This window comes from Schistocerca cancellata, unplaced genomic scaffold (assembly GCF_023864275.1).
Source record: "Schistocerca cancellata isolate TAMUIC-IGC-003103 unplaced genomic scaffold, iqSchCanc2.1 HiC_scaffold_555, whole genome shotgun sequence".
In the NCBI taxonomy this organism is placed as follows: Eukaryota; Metazoa; Arthropoda; class Insecta; order Orthoptera; family Acrididae; genus Schistocerca; species Schistocerca cancellata.
In genome coordinates, this window is record NW_026046568.1 from 74,265 (window position 1) to 95,351 (window position 21,087).

General features: G+C 54.7%; 3 non-coding genes and 17 pseudogenes across 3 annotated transcripts; all 20 read right to left on the bottom strand.

Annotated features, from left to right (window-relative positions):
- Positions 1-796: 796 nt before the first annotated feature.
- On the bottom strand, positions 797-916 carry LOC126130340 (5S ribosomal RNA; annotated as a pseudogene).
- Positions 917-1,770: 854 nt separating this feature from the next.
- LOC126130341 (5S ribosomal RNA) lies at positions 1,771-1,890 on the bottom strand (annotated as a pseudogene).
- An 854-nt stretch (positions 1,891-2,744) lies between these two features.
- LOC126130342 (5S ribosomal RNA) lies at positions 2,745-2,864 on the bottom strand (annotated as a pseudogene).
- An 855-nt stretch (positions 2,865-3,719) lies between these two features.
- Positions 3,720-3,839, bottom strand: LOC126130343 (5S ribosomal RNA; annotated as a pseudogene).
- Positions 3,840-4,693: 854 nt separating this feature from the next.
- Positions 4,694-4,813, bottom strand: LOC126130344 (5S ribosomal RNA; annotated as a pseudogene).
- Positions 4,814-5,667: 854 nt separating this feature from the next.
- On the bottom strand, positions 5,668-5,787 carry LOC126130346 (5S ribosomal RNA; annotated as a pseudogene).
- An 855-nt stretch (positions 5,788-6,642) lies between these two features.
- On the bottom strand, positions 6,643-6,762 carry LOC126130347 (5S ribosomal RNA; annotated as a pseudogene).
- Positions 6,763-7,616: 854 nt separating this feature from the next.
- Positions 7,617-7,736, bottom strand: LOC126130348 (5S ribosomal RNA; annotated as a pseudogene).
- An 854-nt stretch (positions 7,737-8,590) lies between these two features.
- On the bottom strand, positions 8,591-8,710 carry LOC126130349 (5S ribosomal RNA; annotated as a pseudogene).
- A 1,422-nt stretch (positions 8,711-10,132) lies between these two features.
- LOC126130351 (5S ribosomal RNA) lies at positions 10,133-10,252 on the bottom strand (annotated as a pseudogene).
- Positions 10,253-11,107: 855 nt separating this feature from the next.
- On the bottom strand, positions 11,108-11,227 carry LOC126130352 (5S ribosomal RNA; annotated as a pseudogene).
- Positions 11,228-12,650: 1,423 nt separating this feature from the next.
- On the bottom strand, positions 12,651-12,770 carry LOC126130371 (5S ribosomal RNA; annotated as a pseudogene).
- Positions 12,771-13,624: 854 nt separating this feature from the next.
- On the bottom strand, positions 13,625-13,744 carry LOC126130353 (5S ribosomal RNA; annotated as a pseudogene).
- An 854-nt stretch (positions 13,745-14,598) lies between these two features.
- LOC126130354 (5S ribosomal RNA) lies at positions 14,599-14,718 on the bottom strand (annotated as a pseudogene).
- Positions 14,719-15,573: 855 nt separating this feature from the next.
- LOC126130302 (5S ribosomal RNA) lies at positions 15,574-15,692 on the bottom strand. Its single transcript, XR_007527411.1, has one exon. It is a non-coding gene; the product is annotated as a 5S ribosomal RNA (ribosomal RNA).
- An 854-nt stretch (positions 15,693-16,546) lies between these two features.
- LOC126130355 (5S ribosomal RNA) lies at positions 16,547-16,666 on the bottom strand (annotated as a pseudogene).
- Positions 16,667-17,521: 855 nt separating this feature from the next.
- On the bottom strand, positions 17,522-17,640 carry LOC126130380 (5S ribosomal RNA). Its single transcript, XR_007527413.1, has one exon. It is a non-coding gene; the product is annotated as a 5S ribosomal RNA (ribosomal RNA).
- Positions 17,641-18,493: 853 nt separating this feature from the next.
- On the bottom strand, positions 18,494-18,613 carry LOC126130356 (5S ribosomal RNA; annotated as a pseudogene).
- An 855-nt stretch (positions 18,614-19,468) lies between these two features.
- Positions 19,469-19,587, bottom strand: LOC126130392 (5S ribosomal RNA). The gene has a single exon (XR_007527414.1). It is a non-coding gene; the product is annotated as a 5S ribosomal RNA (ribosomal RNA).
- Positions 19,588-20,441: 854 nt separating this feature from the next.
- Positions 20,442-20,561, bottom strand: LOC126130358 (5S ribosomal RNA; annotated as a pseudogene).
- Positions 20,562-21,087: the final 526 nt, after the last annotated feature.

Genomic DNA, 21,087 nt, shown 5'->3' on the forward strand with positions numbered 1-21,087 from the left:
AATGTTAGTTTTCGGCCGCATTTGACGAAAGCGCTTCCTTCCGCAACCGCCAGTTCCTCGAGGACGGCGCGGGGAGGCGCGCCCGGCGTCCCAGCAGAGTGACGGCCGAATTGGCGGGCGCACCGCCGCGTGTGTGAGACGCACTGCTGCTCGTTGCACCCCCTGTCATTCGCTGGGCGCGTTCAGCCTTCGACACTAGCGGAGGACGCATCTTGTCCCTGGTGTTCAGCGGAGGGCCTGTGCGGGGTGTGGCAGTGTCGTGCTGGAGGGCCCACTGGTAGCGATGTGGGCTTCCTCGCCTCGCCTCGCCTCGCCTCGCCGCGCCTCACACCAGGTGTCTGCGTAGTTTGCAGTGCATTCGCACCATTCCTATCCCTGTCCCTGTCCCCGTCCCGACTTGTCCCGACTTTGCTCGACTGCCGCTCGCTGCCGCTCGGGTCGTGGTCCATATGACAGCGCAAGCACGAAAAACGTCTGCGGGACGAGACGAGACGAGACGAGACGAGACGACTAAGGAATAAATTCGTGGTTACAAATCAAATTTGGAACTCTACATTCCTACACAACAATAGGCGGTGACGTATTTCAGAAATCACCTGCCGATTCGTACTGTTTTGTCGTTTTCAAAGTCTTCTTGGCAAACTTGGTTAGCACATTCTCCCTCAAACTGAGTTAATTACTGCATTTTCGTACCATTACAGTAGTTTAAAAGGCTTAAGGAAGCATCTTTGTCACAACAGAAACGTAGTTTGAAAATTGGGCTGGCAACATAACAAAAAAAAAAAAACGGGAAGGGAGCCAACAGCACCCGGGTTGACCCAGGCGGTCACCCATCCAAGTACTAGCCGGGCATGATGATGCTTAACTTCGGTGGTCGGACGAGAACCGGTGTATTCATCATGGTATCGCCGTTGGCGCTCATCTAATGTAGGAGCACGGCAGAATTCGCGTTCGGCTTTTCTCCCAACACACAAAATGTTAGTTTTCGGCCGCATTTGACGAAAGCGCTTCCTTCCGCAACCGCCAGTTCCTCGAGGACGGCGCGGGGAGGCGCGCCCGGCGTCCCAGCAGAGTGACGGCCGAATTGGCGGGCGCACCGCCGCGTGTGTGAGACGCACTGCTGCTCGTTGCACCCCCTGTCATTCGCTGGGCGCGTTCAGCCTTCGACACTAGCGGAGGACGCATCTTGTCCCTGGTGTTCAGCGGAGGGCCTGTGCGGGGTGTGGCAGTGTCGTGCTGGAGGGCCCACTGGTAGCGATGTGGGCTTCCTCGCCTCGCCTCGCCTCGCCTCGCCGCGCCTCACACCAGGTGTCTGCGTAGTTTGCAGTGCATTCGCACCATTCCTATCCCTGTCCCTGTCCCCGTCCCGACTTGTCCCGACTTTGCTCGACTGCCGCTCGCTGCCGCTCGGGTCGTGGTCCATATGACAGCGCAAGCACGAAAAACGTCTGCGGGACGAGACGAGACGAGACGAGACGAGACGACTAAGGAATAAATTCGTGGTTACAAATCAAATTTGGAACTCTACATTCCTACACAACAATAGGCGGTGACGTATTTCAGAAATCACCTGCCGATTCGTACTGTTTTGTCGTTTTCAAAGTCTTCTTGGCAAACTTGGTTAGCACATTCTCCCTCAAACTGAGTTAATTACTGCATTTTCGTACCATTACAGTAGTTTAAAAGGCTTAAGGAAGCATCTTTGTCACAACAGAAACGTAGTTTGAAAATTGGGCTGGCAACATAACAAAAAAAAAAAAACGGGAAGGGAGCCAACAGCACCCGGGTTGACCCAGGCGGTCACCCATCCAAGTACTAGCCGGGCATGATGATGCTTAACTTCGGTGGTCGGACGAGAACCGGTGTATTCATCATGGTATCGCCGTTGGCGCTCATCTAATGTAGGAGCACGGCAGAATTCGCGTTCGGCTTTTCTCCCAACACACAAAATGTTAGTTTTCGGCCGCATTTGACGAAAGCGCTTCCTTCCGCAACCGCCAGTTCCTCGAGGACGGCGCGGGGAGGCGCGCCCGGCGTCCCAGCAGAGTGACGGCCGAATTGGCGGGCGCACCGCCGCGTGTGTGAGACGCACTGCTGCTCGTTGCACCCCCTGTCATTCGCTGGGCGCGTTCAGCCTTCGACACTAGCGGAGGACGCATCTTGTCCCTGGTGTTCAGCGGAGGGCCTGTGCGGGGTGTGGCAGTGTCGTGCTGGAGGGCCCACTGGTAGCGATGTGGGCTTCCTCGCCTCGCCTCGCCTCGCCTCGCCGCGCCTCACACCAGGTGTCTGCGTAGTTTGCAGTGCATTCGCACCATTCCTATCCCTGTCCCTGTCCCCGTCCCGACTTGTCCCGACTTTGCTCGACTGCCGCTCGCTGCCGCTCGGGTCGTGGTCCATATGACAGCGCAAGCACGAAAAACGTCTGCGGGACGAGACGAGACGAGACGAGACGAGACGACTAAGGAATAAATTCGTGGTTACAAATCAAATTTGGAACTCTACATTCCTACACAACAATAGGCGGTGACGTATTTCAGAAATCACCTGCCGATTCGTACTGTTTTGTCGTTTTCAAAGTCTTCTTGGCAAACTTGGTTAGCACATTCTCCCTCAAACTGAGTTAATTACTGCATTTTCGTACCATTACAGTAGTTTAAAAGGCTTAAGGAAGCATCTTTGTCACAACAGAAACGTAGTTTGAAAATTGGGCTGGCAACATAACAAAAAAAAAAAAACGGGAAGGGAGCCAACAGCACCCGGGTTGACCCAGGCGGTCACCCATCCAAGTACTAGCCGGGCATGATGATGCTTAACTTCGGTGGTCGGACGAGAACCGGTGTATTCATCATGGTATCGCCGTTGGCGCTCATCTAATGTAGGAGCACGGCAGAATTCGCGTTCGGCTTTTCTCCCAACACACAAAATGTTAGTTTTCGGCCGCATTTGACGAAAGCGCTTCCTTCCGCAACCGCCAGTTCCTCGAGGACGGCGCGGGGAGGCGCGCCCGGCGTCCCAGCAGAGTGACGGCCGAATTGGCGGGCGCACCGCCGCGTGTGTGAGACGCACTGCTGCTCGTTGCACCCCCTGTCATTCGCTGGGCGCGTTCAGCCTTCGACACTAGCGGAGGACGCATCTTGTCCCTGGTGTTCAGCGGAGGGCCTGTGCGGGGTGTGGCAGTGTCGTGCTGGAGGGCCCACTGGTAGCGATGTGGGCTTCCTCGCCTCGCCTCGCCTCGCCTCGCCGCGCCTCACACCAGGTGTCTGCGTAGTTTGCAGTGCATTCGCACCATTCCTATCCCTGTCCCTGTCCCCGTCCCGACTTGTCCCGACTTTGCTCGACTGCCGCTCGCTGCCGCTCGGGTCGTGGTCCATATGACAGCGCAAGCACGAAAAACGTCTGCGGGACGAGACGAGACGAGACGAGACGAGACGACTAAGGAATAAATTCGTGGTTACAAATCAAATTTGGAACTCTACATTCCTACACAACAATAGGCGGTGACGTATTTCAGAAATCACCTGCCGATTCGTACTGTTTTGTCGTTTTCAAAGTCTTCTTGGCAAACTTGGTTAGCACATTCTCCCTCAAACTGAGTTAATTACTGCATTTTCGTACCATTACAGTAGTTTAAAAGGCTTAAGGAAGCATCTTTGTCACAACAGAAACGTAGTTTGAAAATTGGGCTGGCAACATAACAAAAAAAAAAAAAACGGGAAGGGAGCCAACAGCACCCGGGTTGACCCAGGCGGTCACCCATCCAAGTACTAGCCGGGCATGATGATGCTTAACTTCGGTGGTCGGACGAGAACCGGTGTATTCATCATGGTATCGCCGTTGGCGCTCATCTAATGTAGGAGCACGGCAGAATTCGCGTTCGGCTTTTCTCCCAACACACAAAATGTTAGTTTTCGGCCGCATTTGACGAAAGCGCTTCCTTCCGCAACCGCCAGTTCCTCGAGGACGGCGCGGGGAGGCGCGCCCGGCGTCCCAGCAGAGTGACGGCCGAATTGGCGGGCGCACCGCCGCGTGTGTGAGACGCACTGCTGCTCGTTGCACCCCCTGTCATTCGCTGGGCGCGTTCAGCCTTCGACACTAGCGGAGGACGCATCTTGTCCCTGGTGTTCAGCGGAGGGCCTGTGCGGGGTGTGGCAGTGTCGTGCTGGAGGGCCCACTGGTAGCGATGTGGGCTTCCTCGCCTCGCCTCGCCTCGCCTCGCCGCGCCTCACACCAGGTGTCTGCGTAGTTTGCAGTGCATTCGCACCATTCCTATCCCTGTCCCTGTCCCCGTCCCGACTTGTCCCGACTTTGCTCGACTGCCGCTCGCTGCCGCTCGGGTCGTGGTCCATATGACAGCGCAAGCACGAAAAACGTCTGCGGGACGAGACGAGACGAGACGAGACGAGACGACTAAGGAATAAATTCGTGGTTACAAATCAAATTTGGAACTCTACATTCCTACACAACAATAGGCGGTGACGTATTTCAGAAATCACCTGCCGATTCGTACTGTTTTGTCGTTTTCAAAGTCTTCTTGGCAAACTTGGTTAGCACATTCTCCCTCAAACTGAGTTAATTACTGCATTTTCGTACCATTACAGTAGTTTAAAAGGCTTAAGGAAGCATCTTTGTCACAACAGAAACGTAGTTTGAAAATTGGGCTGGCAACATAACAAAAAAAAAAAAACGGGAAGGGAGCCAACAGCACCCGGGTTGACCCAGGCGGTCACCCATCCAAGTACTAGCCGGGCATGATGATGCTTAACTTCGGTGGTCGGACGAGAACCGGTGTATTCATCATGGTATCGCCGTTGGCGCTCATCTAATGTAGGAGCACGGCAGAATTCGCGTTCGGCTTTTCTCCCAACACACAAAATGTTAGTTTTCGGCCGCATTTGACGAAAGCGCTTCCTTCCGCAACCGCCAGTTCCTCGAGGACGGCGCGGGGAGGCGCGCCCGGCGTCCCAGCAGAGTGACGGCCGAATTGGCGGGCGCACCGCCGCGTGTGTGAGACGCACTGCTGCTCGTTGCACCCCCTGTCATTCGCTGGGCGCGTTCAGCCTTCGACACTAGCGGAGGACGCATCTTGTCCCTGGTGTTCAGCGGAGGGCCTGTGCGGGGTGTGGCAGTGTCGTGCTGGAGGGCCCACTGGTAGCGATGTGGGCTTCCTCGCCTCGCCTCGCCTCGCCTCGCCGCGCCTCACACCAGGTGTCTGCGTAGTTTGCAGTGCATTCGCACCATTCCTATCCCTGTCCCTGTCCCCGTCCCGACTTGTCCCGACTTTGCTCGACTGCCGCTCGCTGCCGCTCGGGTCGTGGTCCATATGACAGCGCAAGCACGAAAAACGTCTGCGGGACGAGACGAGACGAGACGAGACGAGACGACTAAGGAATAAATTCGTGGTTACAAATCAAATTTGGAACTCTACATTCCTACACAACAATAGGCGGTGACGTATTTCAGAAATCACCTGCCGATTCGTACTGTTTTGTCGTTTTCAAAGTCTTCTTGGCAAACTTGGTTAGCACATTCTCCCTCAAACTGAGTTAATTACTGCATTTTCGTACCATTACAGTAGTTTAAAAGGCTTAAGGAAGCATCTTTGTCACAACAGAAACGTAGTTTGAAAATTGGGCTGGCAACATAACAAAAAAAAAAAAACGGGAAGGGAGCCAACAGCACCCGGGTTGACCCAGGCGGTCACCCATCCAAGTACTAGCCGGGCATGATGATGCTTAACTTCGGTGGTCGGACGAGAACCGGTGTATTCATCATGGTATCGCCGTTGGCGCTCATCTAATGTAGGAGCACGGCAGAATTCGCGTTCGGCTTTTCTCCCAACACACAAAATGTTAGTTTTCGGCCGCATTTGACGAAAGCGCTTCCTTCCGCAACCGCCAGTTCCTCGAGGACGGCGCGGGGAGGCGCGCCCGGCGTCCCAGCAGAGTGACGGCCGAATTGGCGGGCGCACCGCCGCGTGTGTGAGACGCACTGCTGCTCGTTGCACCCCCTGTCATTCGCTGGGCGCGTTCAGCCTTCGACACTAGCGGAGGACGCATCTTGTCCCTGGTGTTCAGCGGAGGGCCTGTGCGGGGTGTGTCAGTGTCGTGCTGGAGGGCCCACTGGTAGCGATGTGGGCTTCCTCGCCTCGCCTCGCCTCGCCTCGCCGCGCCTCACACCAGGTGTCTGCGTAGTTTGCAGTGCATTCGCACCATTCCTATCCCTGTCCCTGTCCCCGTCCCGACTTGTCCCGACTTTGCTCGACTGCCGCTCGCTGCCGCTCGGGTCGTGGTCCATATGACAGCGCAAGCACGAAAAACGTCTGCGGGACGAGACGAGACGAGACGAGACGAGACGACTAAGGAATAAATTCGTGGTTACAAATCAAATTTGGAACTCTACATTCCTACACAACAATAGGCGGTGACGTATTTCAGAAATCACCTGCCGATTCGTACTGTTTTGTCGTTTTCAAAGTCTTCTTGGCAAACTTGGTTAGCACATTCTCCCTCAAACTGAGTTAATTACTGCATTTTCGTACCAATACAGTAGTTTAAAAGGCTTAAGGAAGCATCTTTGTCACAACAGAAACGTAGTTTGAAAATTGGGCTGGCAACATAACAAAAAAAAAAAAAACGGGAAGGGAGCCAACAGCACCCGGGTTGACCCAGGCGGTCACCCATCCAAGTACTAGCCGGGCATGATGATGCTTAACTTCGGTGGTCGGACGAGAACCGGTGTATTCATCATGGTATCGCCGTTGGCGCTCATCTAATGTAGGAGCACGGCAGAATTCGCGTTCGGCTTTTCTCCCAACACACAAAATGTTAGTTTTCGGCCGCATTTGACGAAAGCGCTTCCTTCCGCAACCGCCAGTTCCTCGAGGACGGCGCGGGGAGGCGCGCCCGGCGTCCCAGCAGAGTGACGGCCGAATTGGCGGGCGCACCGCCGCGTGTGTGAGACGCACTGCTGCTCGTTGCACCCCCTGTCATTCGCTGGGCGCGTTCAGCCTTCGACACTAGCGGAGGACGCATCTTGTCCCTGGTGTTCAGCGGAGGGCCTGTGCGGGGTGTGGCAGTGTCGTGCTGGAGGGCCCACTGGTAGCGATGTGGGCTTCCTCGCCTCGCCTCGCCTCGCCTCGCCGCGCCTCACACCAGGTGTCTGCGTAGTTTGCAGTGCATTCGCACCATTCCTATCCCTGTCCCTGTCCCCGTCCCGACTTGTCCCGACTTTGCTCGACTGCCGCTCGCTGCCGCTCGGGTCGTGGTCCATATGACAGCGCAAGCACGAAAAACGTCTGCGGGACGAGACGAGACGAGACGAGACGAGACGACTAAGGAATAAATTCGTGGTTACAAATCAAATTTGGAACTCTACATTCCTACACAACAATAGGCGGTGACGTATTTCAGAAATCACCTGCCGATTCGTACTGTTTTGTCGTTTTCAAAGTCTTCTTGGCAAACTTGGTTAGCACATTCTCCCTCAAACTGAGTTAATTACTGCATTTTCGTACCATTACAGTAGTTTAAAAGGCTTAAGGAAGCATCTTTGTCACAACAGAAACGTAGTTTGAAAATTGGGCTGGCAACATAACAAAAAAAAAAAAACGGGAAGGGAGCCAACAGCACCCGGGTTGACCCAGGCGGTCACCCATCCAAGTACTAGCCGGGCATGATGATGCTTAACTTCGGTGGTCGGACGAGAACCGGTGTATTCATCATGGTATCGCCGTTGGCGCTCATCTAATGTAGGAGCACGGCAGAATTCGCGTTCGGCTTTTCTCCCAACACACAAAATGTTAGTTTTCGGCCGCATTTGACGAAAGCGCTTCCTTCCGCAACCGCCAGTTCCTCGAGGACGGCGCGGGGAGGCGCGCCCGGCGTCCCAGCAGAGTGACGGCCGAATTGGCGGGCGCACCGCCGCGTGTGTGAGACGCACTGCTGCTCGTTGCACCCCCTGTCATTCGCTGGGCGCGTTCAGCCTTCGACACTAGCGGAGGACGCATCTTGTCCCTGGTGTTCAGCGGAGGGCCTGTGCGGGGTGTGGCAGTGTCATGCTGGAGGGCCCACTGGTAGCGATGTGGGCTTCCTCGCCTCGCCTCGCCTCGCCTCGCCGCGCCTCACACCAGGTGTCTGCGTAGTTTGCAGTGCATTCGCACCATTCCTATCCCTGTCCCTGTCCCCGTCCCGACTTGTCCCGACTTTGCTCGACTGCCGCTCGCTGCCGCTCGGGTCGTGGTCCATATGACAGCGCAAGCACGAAAAACGTCTGCGGGACGAGACGAGACGAGACGAGACGAGACGACTAAGGAATAAATTCGTGGTTACAAATCAAATTTGGAACTCTACATTCCTACACAACAATAGGCGGTGACGTATTTCAGAAATCACCTGCCGATTCGTACTGTTTTGTCGTTTTCAAAGTCTTCTTGGCAAACTTGGTTAGCACATTCTCCCTCAAACTGAGTTAATTACTGCATTTTCGTACCATTACAGTAGTTTAAAAGGCTTAAGGAAGCATCTTTGTCACAACAGAAACGTAGTTTGAAAATTGGGCTGGCAACATAACAAAAAAAAAAAAACGGGAAGGGAGCCAACAGCACCCGGGTTGACCCAGGCGGTCACCCATCCAAGTACTAGCCGGGCATGATGATGCTTAACTTCGGTGGTCGGACGAGAACCGGTGTATTCATCATGGTATCGCCGTTGGCGCTCATCTAATGTAGGAGCACGGCAGAATTCGCGTTCGGCTTTTCTCCCAACACACAAAATGTTAGTTTTCGGCCGCATTTGACGAAAGCGCTTCCTTCCGCAACCGCCAGTTCCTCGAGGACGGCGCGGGGAGGCGCGCCCGGCGTCCCAGCAGAGTGACGGCCGAATTGGCGGGCGCACCGCCGCGTGTGTGAGACGCACTGCTGCTCGTTGCACCCCCTGTCATTCGCTGGGCGCGTTCAGCCTTCGACACTAGCGGAGGACGCATCTTGTCCCTGGTGTTCAGCGGAGGGCCTGTGCGGGGTGTGGCAGTGTCGTGCTGGAGGGCCCACTGGTAGCGATGTGGGCTTCCTCGCCTCGCCTCGCCTCGCCTCGCCGCGCCTCACACCAGGTGTCTGCGTAGTTTGCAGTGCATTCGCACCATTCCTATCCCTGTCCCTGTCCCCGTCCCGACTTGTCCCGACTTTGCTCGACTGCCGCTCGCTGCCGCTCGGGTCGTGGTCCATATGACAGCGCAAGCACGAAAAACGTCTGCGGGACGAGACGAGACGAGACGAGACGAGACGACTAAGGAATAAATTCGTGGTTACAAATCAAATTTGGAACTCTACATTCCTACACAACAATAGGCGGTGACGTATTTCAGAAATCACCTGCCGATTCGTACTGTTTTGTCGTTTTCAAAGTCTTCTTGGCAAACTTGGTTAGCACATTCTCCCTCAAACTGAGTTAATTACTGCATTTTCGTACCATTACAGTAGTTTAAAAGGCTTAAGGAAGCATCTTTGTCACAACAGAAACGTAGTTTGAAAATTGGGCTGGCAACATAACAAAAAAAAAAAAAACGGGAAGGGAGCCAACAGCACCCGGGTTGACCCAGGCGGTCACCCATCCAAGTACTAGCCGGGAATGATGATGCTTAACTTCGGTGGTCGGACGAGAACCGGTGTATTCATCATGGTGTCTGCGTAGTTTGCAGTGCATTCGCACCATTCCTATCCCTGTCCCTGTCCCCGTCCCGACTTGTCCCGACTTTGCTCGACTGCCGCTCGCTGCCGCTCGGGTCGTGGTCCATATGACAGCGCAAGCACGAAAAACGTCTGCGGGACGAGACGAGACGAGACGAGACGAGACGACTAAGGAATAAATTCGTGGTTACAAATCAAATTTGGAACTCTACATTCCTACACAACAATAGGCGGTGACGTATTTCAGAAATCACCTGCCGATTCGTACTGTTTTGTCGTTTTCAAAGTCTTCTTGGCAAACTTGGTTAGCACATTCTCCCTCAAACTGAGTTAATTACTGCATTTTCGTACCATTACAGTAGTTTAAAAGGCTTAAGGAAGCATCTTTGTCACAACAGAAACGTAGTTTGAAAATTGGGCTGGCAACATAACAAAAAAAAAAAACGGGAAGGGAGCCAACAGCACCCGGGTTGACCCAGGCGGTCACCCATCCAAGTACTAGCCGGGCATGATGATGCTTAACTTCGGTGGTCGGACGAGAACCGGTGTATTCATCATGGTATCGCCGTTGGCGCTCATCTAATGTAGGAGCACGGCAGAATTCGCGTTCGGCTTTTCTCCCAACACACAAAATGTTAGTTTTCGGCCGCATTTGACGAAAGCGCTTCCTTCCGCAACCGCCAGTTCCTCGAGGACGGCGCGGGGAGGCGCGCCCGGCGTCCCAGCAGAGTGACGGCCGAATTGGCGGGCGCACCGCCGCGTGTGTGAGACGCACTGCTGCTCGTTGCACCCCCTGTCATTCGCTGGGCGCGTTCCAGCCTTCGACACTAGCGGAGGACGCATCTTGTCCCTGGTGTTCAGCGGAGGGCCTGTGCGGGGTGTGGCAGTGTCGTGCTGGAGGGCCCACTGGTAGCGATGTGGGCTTCCTCGCCTCGCCTCGCCTCGCCTCGCCGCGCCTCACACCAGGTGTCTGCGTAGTTTGCAGTGCATTCGCACCATTCCTATCCCTGTCCCTGTCCCCGTCCCGACTTGTCCCGACTTTGCTCGACTGCCGCTCGCTGCCGCTCGGGTCGTGGTCCATATGACAGCGCAAGCACGAAAAACGTCTGCGGGACGAGACGAGACGAGACGAGACGAGACGACTAAGGAATAAATTCGTGGTTACAAATCAAATTTGGAACTCTACATTCCTACACAACAATAGGCGGTGACGTATTTCAGAAATCACCTGCCGATTCGTACTGTTTTGTCGTTTTCAAAGTCTTCTTGGCAAACTTGGTTAGCACATTCTCCCTCAAACTGAGTTAATTACTGCATTTTCGTACCATTACAGTAGTTTAAAAGGCTTAAGGAAGCATCTTTGTCACAACAGAAACGTAGTTTGAAAATTGGGCTGGCAACATAACAAAAAAAAAAAAACGGGAAGGGAGCCAACAGCACCCGGGTTGACCCAGGCGGTCACCCATCCAAGTACTAGCCGGGCATGATGATGCTTAACTTCGGTGGTCGGACGAGAACCGGTGTATTCATCATGGTATCGCCGTTGGCGCTCATCTAATGTAGGAGCACGGCAGAATTCGCGTTCGGCTTTTCTCCCAACACACAAAATGTTAGTTTTCGGCCGCATTTGACGAAAGCGCTTCCTTCCGCAACCGCCAGTTCCTCGAGGACGGCGCGGGGAGGCGCGCCCGGCGTCCCAGCAGAGTGACGGCCGAATTGGCGGGCGCACCGCCGCGTGTGTGAGACGCACTGCTGCTCGTTGCACCCCCTGTCATTCGCTGGGCGCGTTCAGCCTTCGACACTAGCGGAGGACGCATCTTGTCCCTGGTGTTCAGCGGAGGGCCTGTGCGGGGTGTGGCAGTGTCGTGCTGGAGGGCCCACTGGTAGCGATGTGGGCTTCCTCGCCTCGCCTCGCCTCGCCTCGCCGCGCCTCACACCAGGTGTCTGCGTAGTTTGCAGTGCATTCGCACCATTCCTATCCCTGTCCCTGTCCCCGTCCCGACTTGTCCCGACTTTGCTCGACTGCCGCTCGCTGCCGCTCGGGTCGTGGTCCATATGACAGCGCAAGCACGAAAAACGTCTGCGGGACGAGACGAGACGAGACGAGACGAGACGACTAAGGAATAAATTCGTGGTTACAAATCAAATTTGGAACTCTACATTCCTACACAACAATAGGCGGTGACGTATTTCAGAAATCACCTGCCGATTCGTACTGTTTTGTCGTTTTCAAAGTCTTCTTGGCAAACTTGGTTAGCACATTCTCCCTCAAACTGAGTTAATTACTGCATTTTCGTACCATTACAGTAGTTTAAAAGGCTTAAGGAAGCATCTTTGTCACAACAGAAACGTAGTTTGAAAATTGGGCTGGCAACATAACAAAAAAAAAAAAAACGGGAAGGGAGCCAACAGCACCCGGGTTGACCCAGGCGGTCACCCATCCAAGTACTAGCCGGGAATGATGATGCTTAACTTCGGTGGTCGGACGAGAACCGGTGTATTCATCATGGTGTCTGCGTAGTTTGCAGTGCATTCGCACCATTCCTATCCCTGTCCCTGTCCCCGTCCCGACTTGTCCCGACTTTGCTCGACTGCCGCTCGCTGCCGCTCGGGTCGTGGTCCATATGACAGCGCAAGCACGAAAAACGTCTGCGGGACGAGACGAGACGAGACGAGACGAGACGACTAAGGAATAAATTCGTGGTTACAAATCAAATTTGGAACTCTACATTCCTACACAACAATAGGCGGTGACGTATTTCAGAAATCACCTGCCGATTCGTACTGTTTTGTCGTTTTCAAAGTCTTCTTGGCAAACTTGGTTAGCACATTCTCCCTCAAACTGAGTTAATTACTGCATTTTCGTACCATTACAGTAGTTTAAAAGGCTTAAGGAAGCATCTTTGTCACAACAGAAACGTAGTTTGAAAATTGGGCTGGCAACATAACAAAAAAAAAAAAACGGGAAGGGTGCCAACAGCACCCGGGTTGACCCAGGCGGTCACCCATCCAAGTACTAGCCGGGCATGATGATGCTTAACTTCGGTGGTCGGACGAGAACCGGTGTATTCATCATGGTATCGCCGTTGGCGCTCATCTAATGTAGGAGCACGGCAGAATTCGCGTTCGGCTTTTCTCCCAACACACAAAATGTTAGTTTTCGGCCGCATTTGACGAAAGCGCTTCCTTCCGCAACCGCCAGTTCCTCGAGGACGGCGCGGGGAGGCGCGCCCGGCGTCCCAGCAGAGTGACGGCCGAATTGGCGGGCGCACCGCCGCGTGTGTGAGACGCACTGCTGCTCGTTGCACCCCCTGTCATTCGCTGGGCGCGTTCAGCCTTCGACACTAGCGGAGGACGCATCTTGTCCCTGGTGTTCAGCGGAGGGCCTGTGCGGGGTGTGGCAGTGTCGTGCTGGAGGGCCCACTGGTAGCGATGTGGGCTTCCTCGCCTCGCCTCGCCTCGCCTCGCCGCGCCTCACACCAGGTGTCTGCGTAGTTTGCAGTGCATTCGCACCATTCCTATCCCTGTCCCTGTCCCCGTCCCGACTTGTCCCGACTTTGCTCGACTGCCGCTCGCTGCCGCTCGGGTCGTGGTCCATATGACAGCGCAAGCACGAAAAACGTCTGCGGGACGAGACGAGACGAGACGAGACGAGACGACTAAGGAATAAATTCGTGGTTACAAATCAAATTTGGAACTCTACATTCCTACACAACAATAGGCGGTGACGTATTTCAGAAATCACCTGCCGATTCGTACTGTTTTGTCGTTTTCAAAGTCTTCTTGGCAAACTTGGTTAGCACATTCTCCCTCAAACTGAGTTAATTACTGCATTTTCGTACCATTACAGTAGTTTAAAAGGCTTAAGGAAGCATCTTTGTCACAACAGAAACGTAGTTTGAAAATTGGGCTGGCAACATAACAAAAAAAAAAAAACGGGAAGGGAGCCAACAGCACCCGGGTTGACCCAGGCGGTCACCCATCCAAGTACTAGCCGGGCATGATGATGCTTAACTTCGGTGGTCGGACGAGAACCGGTGTATTCATCATGGTATCGCCGTTGGCGCTCATCTAATGTAGGAGCACGGCAGAATTCGCGTTCGGCTTTTCTCCCAACACACAAAATGTTAGTTTTCGGCCGCATTTGACGAAAGCGCTTCCTTCCGCAACCGCCAGTTCCTCGAGGACGGCGCGGGGAGGCGCGCCCGGCGTCCCAGCAGAGTGACGGCCGAATTGGCGGGCGCACCGCCGCGTGTGTGAGACGCACTGCTGCTCGTTGCACCCCCTGTCATTCGCTGGGCGCGTTCAGCCTTCGACACTAGCGGAGGACGCATCTTGTACCTGGTGTTCAGCGGAGGGCCTGTGCGGGGTGTGGCAGTGTCGTGCTGGAGGGCCCACTGGTAGCGATGTGGGCTTCCTCGCCTCGCCTCGCCTCGCCTCGCCGCGCCTCACACCAGGTGTCTGCGTAGTTTGCAGTGCATTCGCACCATTCCTATCCCTGTCCCTGTCCCCGTCCCGACTTGTCCCGACTTTGCTCGACTGCCGCTCGCTGCCGCTCGGGTCGTGGTCCATATGACAGCGCAAGCACGAAAAACGTCTGCGGGACGAGACGAGACGAGACGAGACGAGACGACTAAGGAATAAATTCGTGGTTACAAATCAAATTTGGAACTCTACATTCCTACACAACAATAGGCGGTGACGTATTTCAGAAATCACCTGCCAATTCGTACTGTTTTGTCGTTTTCAAAGTCTTCTTGGCAAACTTGGTTAGCACATTCTCCCTCAAACTGAGTTAATTACTGCATTTTCGTACCATTACAGTAGTTTAAAAGGCTTAAGGAAGCATCTTTGTCACAACAGAAACGTAGTTTGAAAATTGGGCTGGCAACATAACAAAAAAAAAAAAACGGGAAGGGAGCCAACAGCACCCGGGTTGACCCAGGCGGTCACCCATCCAAGTACTAGCCGGGCATGATGATGCTTAACTTCGGTGGTCGGACGAGAACCGGTGTATTCATCATGGTATCGCCGTTGGCGCTCATCTAATGTAGGAGCACGGCAGAATTCGCGTTCGGCTTTTCTCCCAACACACAAAATGTTAGTTTTCGGCCGCATTTGACGAAAGCGCTTCCTTCCGCAACCGCCAGTTCCTCGAGGACGGCGCGGGGAGGCGCGCCCGGCGTCCCAGCAGAGTGACGGCCGAATTGGCGGGCGCACCGCCGCGTGTGTGAGACGCACTGCTGCTCGTTGCACCCCCTGTCATTCGCTGGGCGCGTTCAGCCTTCGACACTAGCGGAGGACGCATCTTGTCCCTGGTGTTCAGCGGAGGGCCTGTGCGGGGTGTGGCAGTGTCGTGCTGGAGGGCCCACTGGTAGCGATGTGGGCTTCCTCGCCTCGCCTCGCCTCGCCTCGCCGCGCCTCACACCAGGTGTCTGCGTAGTTTGCAGTGCATTCGCACCATTCCTATCCCTGTCCCTGTCCCCGTCCCGACTTGTCCCGACTTTGCTCGACTGCCGCTCGCTGCCGCTCGGGTCGTGGTCCATATGACAGCGCAAGCACGAAAAACGTCTGCGGGACGAGACGAGACGAGACGAGACGAGACGACTAAGGAATAAATTCGTGGTTACAAATCAAATTTGGAACTCTACATTCCTACACAACAATAGGCGGTGACGTATTTCAGAAATCACCTGCCAATTCGTACTGTTTTGTCGTTTTCAAAGTCTTCTTGGCAAACTTGGTTAGCACATTCTCCCTCAAACTGAGTTAATTACTGCATTATCGTACCATTACAGTAGTTTAAACGGTTTAAGGAAGCATCTTTGTCACAACAGAAAGGTAGTTTGAAAATTGGGCTGGCGACATAACAAAAAAAAAAAAAACAGGAAGGGAGCCAACAGCACCCGGGTTTCCCAGGCGGTCACCCATCCAAGTACTAGCAGGGCCCGATGATGCTTAACTTCGGTGATCGGACGAGAACCGGTGTATTCATCATGGTATGGCCGTTGGCGCTCATCTAATGTAGGAGCACGGCAGAATTCGCGTTCGGCTTTTCTCCCAACACACAAAATGTTAGTTTTCGGCCGCATTTGACGAAAGCGCTTCCTTCCGCAACCGCCAGTTCCTCGAGGACGGCGCGGGGAGGCGCGCCCGGCGTCCCAGCAGAGTGACGGCCGAATTGGCGGGCGCACCGCCGCGTGTGTGAGACGCACTGCTGCTCGTTGCACCCCCTGTCATTCGCTGGGCGCGTTCAGCCTTCGACACTAGCGGAGGACGCATCTTGTCCCTGGTGTTCAGCGGAGGGCCTGTGCGGGGTGTGGCAGTGTCGTGCTGGAGGGCCCACTGGTAGCGATGTGGGCTTCCTCGCCTCGCCTCGCCTCGCCTCGCCGCGCCTCACACCAGGTGTCTGCGTAGTTTGCAGTGCATTCGCACCATTCCTATCCCTGTCCCTGTCCCCGTCCCGACTTGTCCCGACTTTGCTCGACTGCCGCTCGCTGCCGCTCGGGTCGTGGTCCATATGACAGCGCAAGCACGAAAAACGTCTGCGGGACGAGACGAGACGAGACGAGACGAGACGACTAAGGAATAAATTCGTGGTTACAAATCAAATTTGGAACTCTACATTCCTACACAACAATAGGCGGTGACGTATTTCAGAAATCACCTGCCAATTCGTACTGTTTTGTCGTTTTCAAAGTCTTCTTGGCAAACTTGGTTAGCACATTCTCCCTCAAACTGAGTTAATTACTGCATTTTCGTACCATTACAGTAGTTTAAAAGGCTTAAGGAAGCATCTTTGTCACAACAGAAACGTAGTTTGAAAATTGGGCTGGCAACATAACAAAAAAAAAAAAACGGGAAGGGAGCCAACAGCACCCGGGTTGACCCAGGCGGTCACCCATCCAAGTACTAGCCGGGCATGATGATGCTTAACTTCGGTGGTCGGACGAGAACCGGTGTATTCATCATGGTATCGCCGTTGGCGCTCATCTAATGTAGGAGCACGGCAGAATTCGCGTTCGGCTTTTCTCCCAACACACAAAATGTTAGTTTTCGGCCGCATTTGACGAAAGCGCTTCCTTCCGCAACCGCCAGTTCCTCGAGGACGGCGCGGGGAGGCGCGCCCGGCGTCCCAGCAGAGTGACGGCCGAATTGGCGGGCGCACCGCCGCGTGTGTGAGACGCACTGCTGCTCGTTGCACCCCCTGTCATTCGCTGGGCGCGTTCAGCCTTCGACACTAGCGGAGGACGCATCTTGTCCCTGGTGTTCAGCGGAGGGCCTGTGCGGGGTGTGGCAGTGTCGTGCTGGAGGGCCCACTGGTAGCGATGTGGGCTTCCTCGCCTCGCCTCGCCTCGCCTCGCCGCGCCTCACACCAGGTGTCTGCGTAGTTTGCAGTGCATTCGCACCATTCCTATCCCTGTCCCTGTCCCCGTCCCGACTTGTCCCGACTTTGCTCGACTGCCGCTCGCTGCCGCTCGGGTCGTGGTCCATATGACAGCGCAAGCACGAAAAACGTCTGCGGGACGAGACGAGACGAGACGAGACGAGACGACTAAGGAATAAATTCGTGGTTACAAATCAAATTTGGAACTCTACATTCCTACACAACAATAGGCGGTGACGTATTTCAGAAATCACCTGCCAATTCGTACTGTTTTGTCGTTTTCAAAGTCTTCTTGGCAAACTTGGTTAGCACATTCTCCCTCAAACTGAGTTAATTACTGCATTATCGTACCATTACAGTAGTTTAAACGGTTTAAGGAAGCATCTTTGTCACAACAGAAAGGTAGTTTGAAAATTGGGCTGGCGACATAACAAAAAAAAAAAAAACAGGAAGGGAGCCAACAGCACCCGGGTTTCCCAGGCGGTCACCCATCCAAGTACTAGCAGGGCCCGATGATGCTTAACTTCGGTGATCGGACGAGAACCGGTGTATTCATCATGGTATGGCCGTTGGCGCTCATCTAATGTAGGAGCACGGCAGAATTCGCGTTCGGCTTTTCTCCCAACACACAAAATGTTAGTTTTCGGCCGCATTTGACGAAAGCGCTTCCTTCCGCAACCGCCAGTTCCTCGAGGACGGCGCGGGGAGGCGCGCCCGGCGTCCCAGCAGAGTGACGGCCGAATTGGCGGGCGCACCGCCGCGTGTGTGAGACGCACTGCTGCTCGTTGCACCCCCTGTCATTCGCTGGGCGCGTTCAGCCTTCGACACTAGCGGAGGACGCATCTTGTCCCTGGTGTTCAGCGGAGGGCCTGTGCGGGGTGTGGCAGTGTCGTGCTGGAGGGCCCACTGGTAGCGATGTGGGCTTCCTCGCCTCGCCTCGCCTCGCCTCGCCGCGCCTCACACCAGGTGTCTGCGTAGTTTGCAGTGCATTCGCACCATTCCTATCCCTGTCCCTGTCCCCGTCCCGACTTGTCCCGACTTTGCTCGACTGCCGCTCGCTGCCGCTCGGGTCGTGGTCCATATGACAGCGCAAGCACGAAAAACGTCTGCGGGACGAGACGAGACGAGACGAGACGAGACGACTAAGGAATAAATTCGTGGTTACAAATCAAATTTGGAACTCTACATTCCTACACAACAATAGGCGGTGACGTATTTCAGAAATCACCTGCCAATTCGTACTGTTTTGTCGTTTTCAAAGTCTTCTTGGCAAACTTGGTTAGCACATTCTCCCTCAAACTGAGTTAATTACTGCATTTTCGTACCATTACAGTAGTTTAAAAGGCTTAAGGAAGCATCTTTGTCACAACAGAAACGTAGTTTGAAAATTGGGCTGGCAACATAACAAAAAAAAAAAACGGGAAGGGAGCCAACAGCACCCGGGTTGACCCAGGCGGTCACCCATCCAAGTACTAGCCGGGCATGATGATGCTTAACTTCGGTGGTCGGACGAGAACCGGTGTATTCATCATGGTATCGCCGTTGGCGCTCATCTAATGTAGGAGCACGGCAGAATTCGCGTTCGGCTTTTCTCCCAACACACAAAATGTTAGTTTTCGGCCGCATTTGACGAAAGCGCTTCCTTCCGCAACCGCCAGTTCCTCGAGGACGGCGCGGGGAGGCGCGCCCGGCGTCCCAGCAGAGTGACGGCCGAATTGGCGGGCGCACCGCCGCGTGTGTGAGACGCACTGCTGCTCGTTGCACCCCCTGTCATTCGCTGGGCGCGTTCAGCCTTCGACACTAGCGGAGGACGCATCTTGTCCCTGGTGTTCAGCGGAGGGCCTGTGCGGGGTGTGGCAGTGTCGTGCTGGAGGGCCCACTGGTAGCGATGTGGGCTTCCTCGCCTCGCCTCGCCTCGCCTCGCCGCGCCTCACACCAGGTGTCTGCGTAGTTTGCAGTGCATTCGCACCATTCCTATCCCTGTCCCTGTCCCCGTCCCGACTTGTCCCGACTTTGCTCGACTGCCGCTCGCTGCCGCTCGGGTCGTGGTCCATATGACAGCGCAAGCACGAAAAACGTCTGCGGGACGAGACGAGACGAGACGAGACGAGACGACTAAGGAATAAATTCGTGGTTACAAATCAAATTTGGAACTCTACATTCCTACACAACAATAGGCGGTGACGTATTTCAGAAATCACCTGCCAATTCGTACTGTTTTGTCGTTTTCAAAGTCTTCTTGGCAAACTTGGTTAGCACATTCTCCCTCAAACTGAGTTAATTACTGCATTATCGTACCATTACAGTAGTTTAAACGGTTTAAGGAAGCATCTTTGTCACAACAGAAAGGTAGTTTGAAAATTGGGCTGGCGACATAACAAAAAAAAAAAAAACAGGAAGGGAGCCAACAGCACCCGGGTTTCCCAGGCGGTCACCCATCCAAGTACTAGCAGGGCCCGATGATGCTTAACTTCGGTGATCGGACGAGAACCGGTGTATTCATCATGGTATGGCCGTTGGCGCTCATCTAATGTAGGAGCACGGCAGAATTCGCGTTCGGCTTTTCTCCCAACACACAAAATGTTAGTTTTCGGCCGCATTTGACGAAAGCGCTTCCTTCCGCAACCGCCAGTTCCTCGAGGACGGCGCGGGGAGGCGCGCCCGGCGTCCCAGCAGAGTGACGGCCGAATTGGCGGGCGCACCGCCGCGTGTGTGAGACGCACTGCTGCTCGTTGCACCCCCTGTCATTCGCTGGGCGCGTTCAGCCTTCGACACTAGCGGAGGACGCATCTTGTCCCTGGTGTTCAGCGGAGGGCCTGTGCGGGGTGTGGCAGTGTCGTGCTGGAGGGCCCACTGGTAGCGATGTGGGCTTCCTCGCCTCGCCTCGCCTCGCCTCGCCGCGCCTCACACCAGGTGTCTGCGTAGTTTGCAGTGCATTCGCACCATTCCTATCCCTGTCCCTGTCCCCGTCCCGACTTGTCCCGACTTTGCTCGACTGCCGCTCGCTGCCGCTCGGGTCGTGGTCCATATGACAGCGCAAGCACGAAAAACGTCTGCGGGACGAGACGAGACGAGACGAGACGAGACGACTAAGGAATAAATTCGTGGTTACAAATCAAATTTGGAACTCTACATTCCTACACAACAATAGGCGGTGACGTATTTCAGAAATCACCTGCCAATTCGTACTGTTTTGTCGTTTTCAAAGTCTTCTTGGCAAACTTGGTTAGCACATTCTCCCTCAAACTGAGTTAATTACTGCATTTTCGTACCATTACAGTAGTTTAAAAGGCTTAAGGAAGCATCTTTGTCACAACAGAAACGTAGTTTGAAAATTGGGCTGGCAACATAACAAAAAAAAAAAAACGGGAAGGGAGCCAACAGCACCCGGGTTGACCCAGGCGGTCACCCATCCAAGTACTAGCCGGGCATGATGATGCTTAACTTCGGTGGTCGGACGAGAACCGGTGTATTCATCATGGTATCGCCGTTGGCGCTCATCTAATGTAGGAGCACGGCAGAATTCGCGTTCGGCTTTTCTCCCAACACACAAAATGTTAGTTTTCGGCCGCATTTGACGAAAGCGCTTCCTTCCGCAACCGCCAGTTCCTCGAGGACGGCGCGGGGAGGCGCGCCCGGCGTCCCAGCAGAGTGACGGCCGAATTGGCGGGCGCACCGCCGCGTGTGTGAGACGCACTGCTGCTCGTTGCACCCCCTGTCATTCGCTGGGCGCGTTCAGCCTTCGACACTAGCGGAGGACGCATCTTGTCCCTGGTGTTCAGCGGAGGGCCTGTGCGGGGTGTGGCAGTGTCGTGCTGGAGGGCCCACTGGTAGCGATGTGGGCTTCCTCGCCTCGCCTCGCCTCGCCTCGCCGCGCCTCACACCAGGTGTCTGCGTAGTTTGCAGTGCATTCGCACCATTCCTATCCCTGTCCCTGTCCCCGTCCCGACTTGTCCCGACTTTGCTCGACTGCCGCTCGCTGCCGCTCGGGTCGTGGTCCATATGACAGCGCAAGCACGAA